Genomic DNA, 8,558 nt, shown 5'->3' with positions numbered 1-8,558 from the left:
CATGCATCTTCGACAACGGAAGCAAGGTGGGGAGATAGTTTGTGGTTGTTTGCAACCGAGAGAGAATGACCCCTAGCACATGGCCAAGAGGGGTCTAACAAACAAGGGAGAGAGGTCGAGAGAGACGTACGGAGAGAATGAAGACATGGGGAGGAGAGAGTGTATGTTTGTCATAGATAGATCCCCTGGAGATCGTGATGGGACTACATGGGTGGGAGATCGAGTGACAAGGTGTGTGCGCGATTGAAGATACCCCGAGAGATATCGAGATAGACGTATGGATGGAAGGAGACAATATGTGTGTTCCTAATGGCTAGTGAGAGATAATCATACTTAGGGTGGGGAGTGCGTACGCCTATGATGGAGTGAGGGATTATGGTACTTAGGGGGGTGCATGTCACATAGAGAGAGAACAAGGGCGGAGAGTGTTGGATGGGTCTATAGGTAGCGCGAGCGAGACATGTGTATGTGTGAATCAAGGAGATATAAAGTTTGAGGGAGATAGAGGAGCACCGATAAGGCTGAATTGTGCGTCAGATAGCTGAGAGGGGAAAGGAGATATTCCATCCACACGATAATGCAATGCATGTAAATTTTTTAGAAGTCGAACTTTGGAAACTTTGATCAGGTTTACACAAATGTTATTTATATCTACAATACCAAAGATACATCATACGAAACTACATCTCATGGTGAATCTAATGGTATATGTTTTCCGTTCTAGATGTAAATGTTTTTCTCCATGTACATGGTCAAACTTTGTGATGTTTGACTTTTTAGTAAATCTATATGCTATGGACCGAAGAGAGTGCCTAAGTTGAGAGATATCAATGCATGTGAAGGAGAATGAGTGAGTGTGCAAAAAGAGTATGTGTGTGAAAGAGAAAGTGACAAGAAACGATAAATTAGAGAGAGTGTGTTTTTCGTTTCTTATGCAAACATATCACACATGCATCTCCGAGATAGAAAACCGAAGTGAGGAGATACACGAAGATAGCTAGTGCGTGATTGTTTGCAACAGAGAGAGACACCCCTATAGCACATGTCCAATAGAGGTCTGGCCAACAAGGAACAAAGGTCGAGAGGGATACATGGAGAACATGTATGCATGGGGAGGGAGAGTGCGACGCCCCTGATTTAATTGTACACTAATCATACACACAAATGTGTACGATCAAGATCAGGGACTCACAGGAAGATATCACAACACAACTCTAGACAAAAATTAAAAAAATACAAGCTTTATATTATGATCCAGGTGCCTCGAGGGCTCGAACACATAAGCTCGTATACACAAGAGTCAGCGGAAGCAATAATATCTGAGTACAGACATAAGTTAAACAAGTTTGCCTTAAGAAGGCTAGCACAAAAGCAACATCGATCGAAAAGGCAAGGGCTCCTGCCTGGGAACCTCCTAACTACCCCTGGTCGTCAGCGTTCGTCACGTGGTAGTACGGGGTGGCGCGCCCGGCCCGGCGGGAATGCACCCCGGTCGGAGGAGCAGTGAGGAAGGGGATCGACCTCACGGGGAAGGTGGGCCGACTTGGTGGGGTGGGCTAAAGCCCGATGGGGCAAGGGGAGTGGCTTCTCTCTTTTCCTTTTTCCTTTCTTCTGCTCTTTTCTTTTTACAGAAAAAATTGCTCTGCAATATTTGAGCTGCCAAAAGGATTCTGTAAAATGTGGGACTTGGCCACATAATTACATTGCAATAGTTGGCACTGCCACAAAAAGATTGTGAGGCTTTTGAAAAAGTTTACAATTATCATAAATTAAAAAGCCATTTAATCTATTGTTTTAGCCACTGCTTTAATTGGTTTAGGCCATTTAAACACCTTGCAAAAATGTTGGTTCACCACCAATATTAACAAATGATTATTTGCCAGAAGATGAACATTTTAGATTTCATGTGTGACAAATATGAATTTTTGACTTTAGATTGGGTTTGAATTTGAATTGTGATTTGGATTAAGTGAAGATTAGCAACACTAATATGATGACATGGCACCATTAACAGGGATTACTGTAGCATGACACTTGGGGTGTTACAAATCTCCTCCACTACAAGAAATCTCGTCCCGAGATTTAAGTGGGGAAGTAAAGAGTAACTTCGGGAGAAAAAACTGACACTTATAGGGTTAATTATCTGGTGAACAATTCACGGAATGAGGCGGAAGTATCTCTCGAGTTGAAACTTAATAAAACATCGAGAGAATTTAAGTAGGCAATGAAAATTTTCAAGCCGTAGGCAAATGTGCGATGCCTGAAACAGAGGGTGGGTTAAAAAGTAGGAAGAGGTGCTGACATCTTGCACGGTCATGATAGGAAGGCATGTCATAGGATAGCCTGTCAGTTATGTTGGCAACAACCCTGGTACCAAGGGCGAGCGACAAAGAGAACCATTTTCCTGCTCGTTGAAACAAGGCGGACCAATAGGCAAAGTTCTCGTCCATCGGTGGTTACCGGAATGTCAACAACAATAATAACAGGGTCTTACTGCCGAATTGTGCACCGAGGTGTTTACATAAGCAGGGAACTATTACTGCTTAGATCTCATGAATCATAAGAAAGGTTAAACAAAACAATGGAAGGGGAAAATATGATTGTTAGTTTAATCAGAACAATAGAAAGGAAAAATGTGTTTAAACACAATTGTAAGGAGTATTCCCTTCCCAAGGACAAGCAGAGGATGATATCCATGGCAGGATAGTAAGTAGGTAACCAACTAGGTAAAGGGGCATGGGAGTTCATGTTGTTACCCATATAACAGGGTTTGGATAATCGAGCAAGAAACATTTAGCATTGTGCTTCCAATGCTCTTGTTGACAATCGGATTACCACAGACATGCTTCGGGATAACATTTACATGGTCATCATGTAATGGTCAGACTTTGGGTTCACAAAGGATCCATCGGAAACAACTTATAAATTAAGTCATACAATTTTAGCAAGAAAAATGATGAGGATAGGGCCCACGGGCTCAGTAACATTTCAACGAGGGGGAAAGGATGATATTTCACATCATGAATTCGATTGACAACCTGGAAGAGCTCAGAATATTGATGATGATCATGACATAATTGTCAAGAGGTTTCATTAAGATGTAATCGATCAATGATGACATTGTCGGCGTCCTGGGAACGGGGGTCCCCAGACTATCCTACCTGCGGCCTGCAGCGTGGATCAAGTGCAGGACCAGTGCGACCCATCTTCATCAATGCAAACTCAAGACCCTAGCGAGGGGCGTACGACGCAAGGCTTCCTTAGGAGCGGCCTCGCCAGGCAGGCTCGCGAGGAGCCGGAGAGATCAAGGCAATGGTACCTCGCGAGGTGCTCGTGACGCAAGCCATGACGATCGAGACCAGGCGGGCGCCAGGCGGGCACTGGCCTGCGCAGTGTCCTTGTTCCTCTTTGGTGCAAAGGGGGCAAGCACAGGCGTGGAGTACCGAGGCATCAGGCAAAGGTTTCCATATTGGTGCAACAAGACCAAGACCAGCAGAGCGGCAGGATGGAGGTCACCATGGAGCCCAAGACGGCGTCATCGCCAGTGCCTTTGGCAGTCGAAGACCAACTTTAGTCAGGATAGCTTGTACTAGATGCCCCCCTTCAAATTGCCCGTTGTTGGCTCCCTTCCCGCTCAATATTTGGGAAGAGGACCAGGGCCTCTATATATAGAGATAGCCACCACAGTAGGAAGGCATCGAGTTCTCACCAAGCCAACGTAGACAGATCCCTTCCTACCAGAACACCACACCAGCTCAAGAACACCTCTCGCAAGGCTATTCTCCCCCTTGTACTGTTCATCATCAGCCCCTGAGGCAATCCACCACACCACACACTGGAGTAGGGTATTACACCACAACGGTGGCCCGAACCAGTATAAATCTTGTGTCCCTCGTGTTGTTCATCGTTTAGCTTAGATTCTTGCGAGGCGATTGGACGTGGATTGGTAGGGGGAATATCTTCGCACGCACCCCAGAGATCAAACCTCAAGGGTCTGCCAGAACCCCACATCCGACATTTGGCGCGCCGGGTAGGGGTTCGCCAGAATCTTTCTTCCACTGTTCCGCATTCGACCGTTCGTCGTGTCCATGGCTGACGCTCGCCGGGCTCGCGCCGAGCGTCGGGCCACTCTCGCTGCCCGCGTCGCCCAGACAGCTCCCATCGGTGGGTGTCCCCGTCGTTCCCCGTCGCCTGCCGCCAACGCCACCACCGGCCCGGCGGGGAACGAGCAGCATGCCTCGTCACTGCATCCCTCGGTGCGGCGGGAAGGCCGGACCGCCACCCCGTCTTTGACCCTAGCTGGTTCGTCGTCGCACGCCCACCGCGCTCCCACGGATGCGCACGCCGCGTTGCTCCTGACGCGTGAGCTCCTACACTACCGTCCCGTCGACGACCTCTACGAGGAGTGGCTCGCTCGCATCACCGAGCTCGTCAGCGCCGCAATGGGCTCCCCTATGTCGTCCCTCTCGCTGCCTCGCCATCCGTCCTGCGCGGGTGATGCAGCTCAGGAGGTGCCTCCGCCACCTCCTCCCCAAGAAGGCGCCCTGGCTCCAAGGCGCGCTGCCCCTAGACGAGATCCACCGCGTCCAGCGCACGCGTGACAAGAAAGGAGCTGCCAAGAAATACCTCATCCCCAAGAAGGTGCTCACATGCTTCCTACACCGTCACGCCATGACCGTATCCCTGCGCCAGCACGTCAAGACCCCACACTACTCTTGGCAGTGGCGCGCGGGAATCCCCAGGAGCAAGCCCTACGTTAGCAGAGAGCCCCAGTGGTCACCGCAGGCTGCCACGTCTTCACCACCGAGCTACGCAGTGTCGCCTGGCCGGGCAAGTTCAAGCCGGACCTGCCTCCTCGTTACGACGGCACTGCCGACCCCGCAGAGTTCCTGCAGCTCTACGAGCTGGGCATCGAAGCGGCCAATGACGACGAAAAGGTCATGGCGAACTGGTTTCCCATGGCGCTCAAGGACGGTGCCCGCACCTGGCTCCTGAACCTGCCTCCCGGCACGATCTCCTCCTGGGATGAGATGCGCACCCGCTTCATCGCCAACTTTCAGGGCACTCGTGAACGTCCACCGGTCGTGGGCGACCTGCGCCACATCAAGCAGCAACCCGGAGAGACCTTGCAGAAGTACATCCAACGCTTCAACAATGCTCGCCTCAAGATTCCCAAGGTGACCGAGGAGGCCATCATCTTAGCGTTCTCCGACGGCGTCCGTGACATCAAGATGAAGGAGGAACTGGCGATCCATGAAGATCCGTGCACGTCTCTGGAGTTGTTCAACCTGGCGACCAAGTGCGCAAGGTCTGAGGAGGGACGCCTCTCCCTTCTCGAGCTCCCAGCTGTAGATCCAGAAGAGAAGAAAGCCAAGGCCAAGGATGTGAAGCGCAAGGGAGCAACTGTGCTCGCAGCAGAGCCGGACAAGAAGCGCGGCAGGGACCAGCCGGAGTCGTCCAAGGGCAGCCAGTACTGCATGTACCATGATCTCCATACCCACAACACCAACGAATGCCAAGAGCTCAGAGCCGTGAGAGAAGGCTGTGTCGGTCGACGCCCCGAGCGCAATGATCGGGGCTACGGCCAAGGCGGAGGAAGAGGTGGAGGACGATGGGACGACCGTGGCCCTTGCCAAGGGTGGCGTGACCGGCCTCGCAAGGACCGCTGGTAGGACCAGCCTCGCGAGGGGGCTTGGAGGGATCAGCCTCGTGAGGATCGCCCGCAAGGAAACGCAGGCCTACCTCCTCTGCCACCACCGCCGAGAAGGAATGACGACCACCACTAGGACGAGGGGGCTGGGGGCTTCCAGGAGCCGCGTGCTATCGCTTGCATCTTGGGCGGTGCCCAGGCCCCAGCCTCTCAGCGCATCTTCAAGCAGGTCGCTCGCGAGGTGAATGCAGTCCTCCCCAAGCTCGAGGCCACGCGCCCTCTCAGCTGGTCCACATGCGCCATCATGTTCAGCTCAGCGGATCAGCTCAAGTGGGCGGCAACAGCCAATGCCCTCCCAATGCTCTGTTCCCTAGTCACCAGCAATGTGCAAGTTACCAGGACCCTCATCAACGGTGGAGCAGGGCTCAACATCCTATCCGTCGAGACGTTCAACAATCTCCAAGTGCCATACGATCAGCTTCAGCTGACCAAGCCTTTCTTAGGAGTCACTGATGGTTCCGCTGTCCCGATAGGGCAGGTCCGCCTCCCTGTCACCTTTGGATAGTGCAAGAACTACCGTACCGAGCTCATTGACTTCGACGTTGCCCACATTCGCCTGCCATACAATTCCATCCTCGGGTACCCAGCCCTGGCCAAGTTCATGGCAGTGACTCACCATGGCTACAACATCCTCAAGATGCCAGGAACTGGCGGAGTCATCACGGTCCCCTGTGAAGAGAAGGATGCGTTGTGCTCTCTTGAGCGCGCCTTCCAGGCTGCGTCGATCGAGGACCCAGATAGCAAGAGTGGAAACCGCCCTGAAGAAGCTCCCAAGAAGAAGAATACATCACCCAGCTCAGGGCCTCAGGAGGCAGGCACCTCCGGTGGCACCACACCAGGATCTGCGCCCATCCAAGGGGCGCCGCCCTCCGTCGCATAGGAAGGCGCGCCCGGCGCCATCCTCGGGCAAGGCTCGGGAGCTCTCTCCTGGAGGGTCACTGACTTTGCCAAGATCACGAGGGAGGCGCTCTGGCACCGCTTGGAGGCGTGCTTCTTGGAACACTTCCCTCAGGAAGGCATAAGGCAAGGAGGGCCCAACCCTCAGGAGTTCATCACCAAGGTTACTAAGGAGCTGTAGGAATCGAGAGTCATGCGCGACAACCGCCGCCTGCCCGGCGTAGCTCCCCATCCAGGCAAGCGGGCTGTGCGTCTGCATCGACTACATAGGGCTCAATCGAGTCGCGTCTCAGGAGCGCTTCTGGCCTTCGCGCGTGGGGTGTTGCGAGGGTCCACCTCACAGCTACGTTCACATGCCTTTCGGCCTGCCAAATGCGGCTGCTGCTCACCAGTGTCTGATGAGGAGCATTCTGGAGGCTCAAGTGCCCAGGCACCACGCATTCCTAGAGGAGATGGAGATGGACCTTGCCGAGCCGCCCGGACCTCTGAAGGCTCATGAGGATTGGCTTCCTCACCATGCACCGTCACCTACTCCAACAATCGCTCTGCAATGGTATTAGGTGACATCCTTCGAGTTTCATTTCAGCTGGGAGCGTCCTCAGGGCTGCATCATTCCCAGGTCGCGTGGGTTAGTCCCCGCGGCATGTATCTGTTTTGCTCATGTTCTTAGCTTACCTTGTTGGGGGCGCCCCTCGAGCTGCATCATCCCCAAGCCGCTCGCGCCTGACCCAGTGGCGTGTGCCTTTCCTGCATCTATCTAAGTTGGATTGCGTTTTCATGCTCAACTTGCCTATGGTTATCGCCTCTCGCCCGTCGCTGCCCATTTTTCTCCCTCATGAAAACCACTTGCATGTTAAAAGGGGGGCGCCTGAGCATCGCGACTCAGGAGCTCTTACTGGCTCTCCAGCCCTCACCCCCTGGCCTTGTCCACGGCATCGCGACCTAGCATACCAGCGGCGGCTGAGCCTGCTCGAGGGCCCGGACCTGAGGACGTAGAGCATTTGCATCTAACCCTCATGCAAGAACACCCAGCCGCCCAAAGCTCAAGATCAGGCGCAACCCGCCTTGAGGTAGGGCCTCGTGAGTCCCGCGCTGGCTCACGAGTGCCCAGATATATCTCGTCTAGCCCTACCTTGCCGGCCACGTGTTAGGGCGGGGTTGTACATGCCCCGGGGGCTCCTCCCGGATGGGCCCCCCTCCCACGTACCAGTGGAAGCACCATGCTCCGTGTTGGCTGACGACACTGCTGAGGAGTGGCTATGCCCGTACACATATGGAAGCGCTATGCTCCACGCTGGTGATAAACAACTTAGGGCAGCCCACGGCTGCATCAACCTCAGGGAGCCTAGAGCTCAATGTGTGGCCTCATCACAACGCCTCCCCTCGGGAGCACCGCGCGAGGGCGCTGGGCACGGGGGCTGCGCCCGGGTCACGCCCGAGCGCACGCCACCCAGCCAGGTCCCTCGGACCTAGTCGTCGCGCACCCCTCCCCGAGCGGAGCCAAGGTATGAAGACCGTTTAATCGTCAAGGGGGACTCCTGAGCTTCGTGACTTAGGAGCCTAATTGGTCACGTAGCCCCTCACTCCTTAGTTCCGAAAGGCTAACGACGGTCGAGGTATGCGCGGGGCCAGGCCCTACCGACGTAGAACGACAGATCCTCTCCTACACCCCCTCCCTGTTTGCTGTTTGCACGTCAAGGGGGACTCCTGAGCATCGCGACTCAGGAGGCTAACTTGCCACGTAGCCCCTCACTGCTTATTTCCGTCCTGGTGATCCGGTCGGGGCTAACGGCGGCTGAGGTATGTGCAGGGCCAGGCCCTGCCAACGTAGAACACAAGCAAATATGAAGGAAACCGCAAAATCTAGCAAATTTAGAAGCAAATATTACAGACCATAAATTGTTCTCACAATACCAGACACAAGTTTGAACGCCTCCATGAGGCACGGTGC

The sequence above is a fragment of the Triticum aestivum genome, chromosome 3B, assembly GCF_018294505.1.
Source record: "Triticum aestivum cultivar Chinese Spring chromosome 3B, IWGSC CS RefSeq v2.1, whole genome shotgun sequence".
In the NCBI taxonomy this organism is placed as follows: Eukaryota; Viridiplantae; Streptophyta; class Magnoliopsida; order Poales; family Poaceae; genus Triticum; species Triticum aestivum.
Note: the sequence above shows the minus strand (reverse complement) of the source record.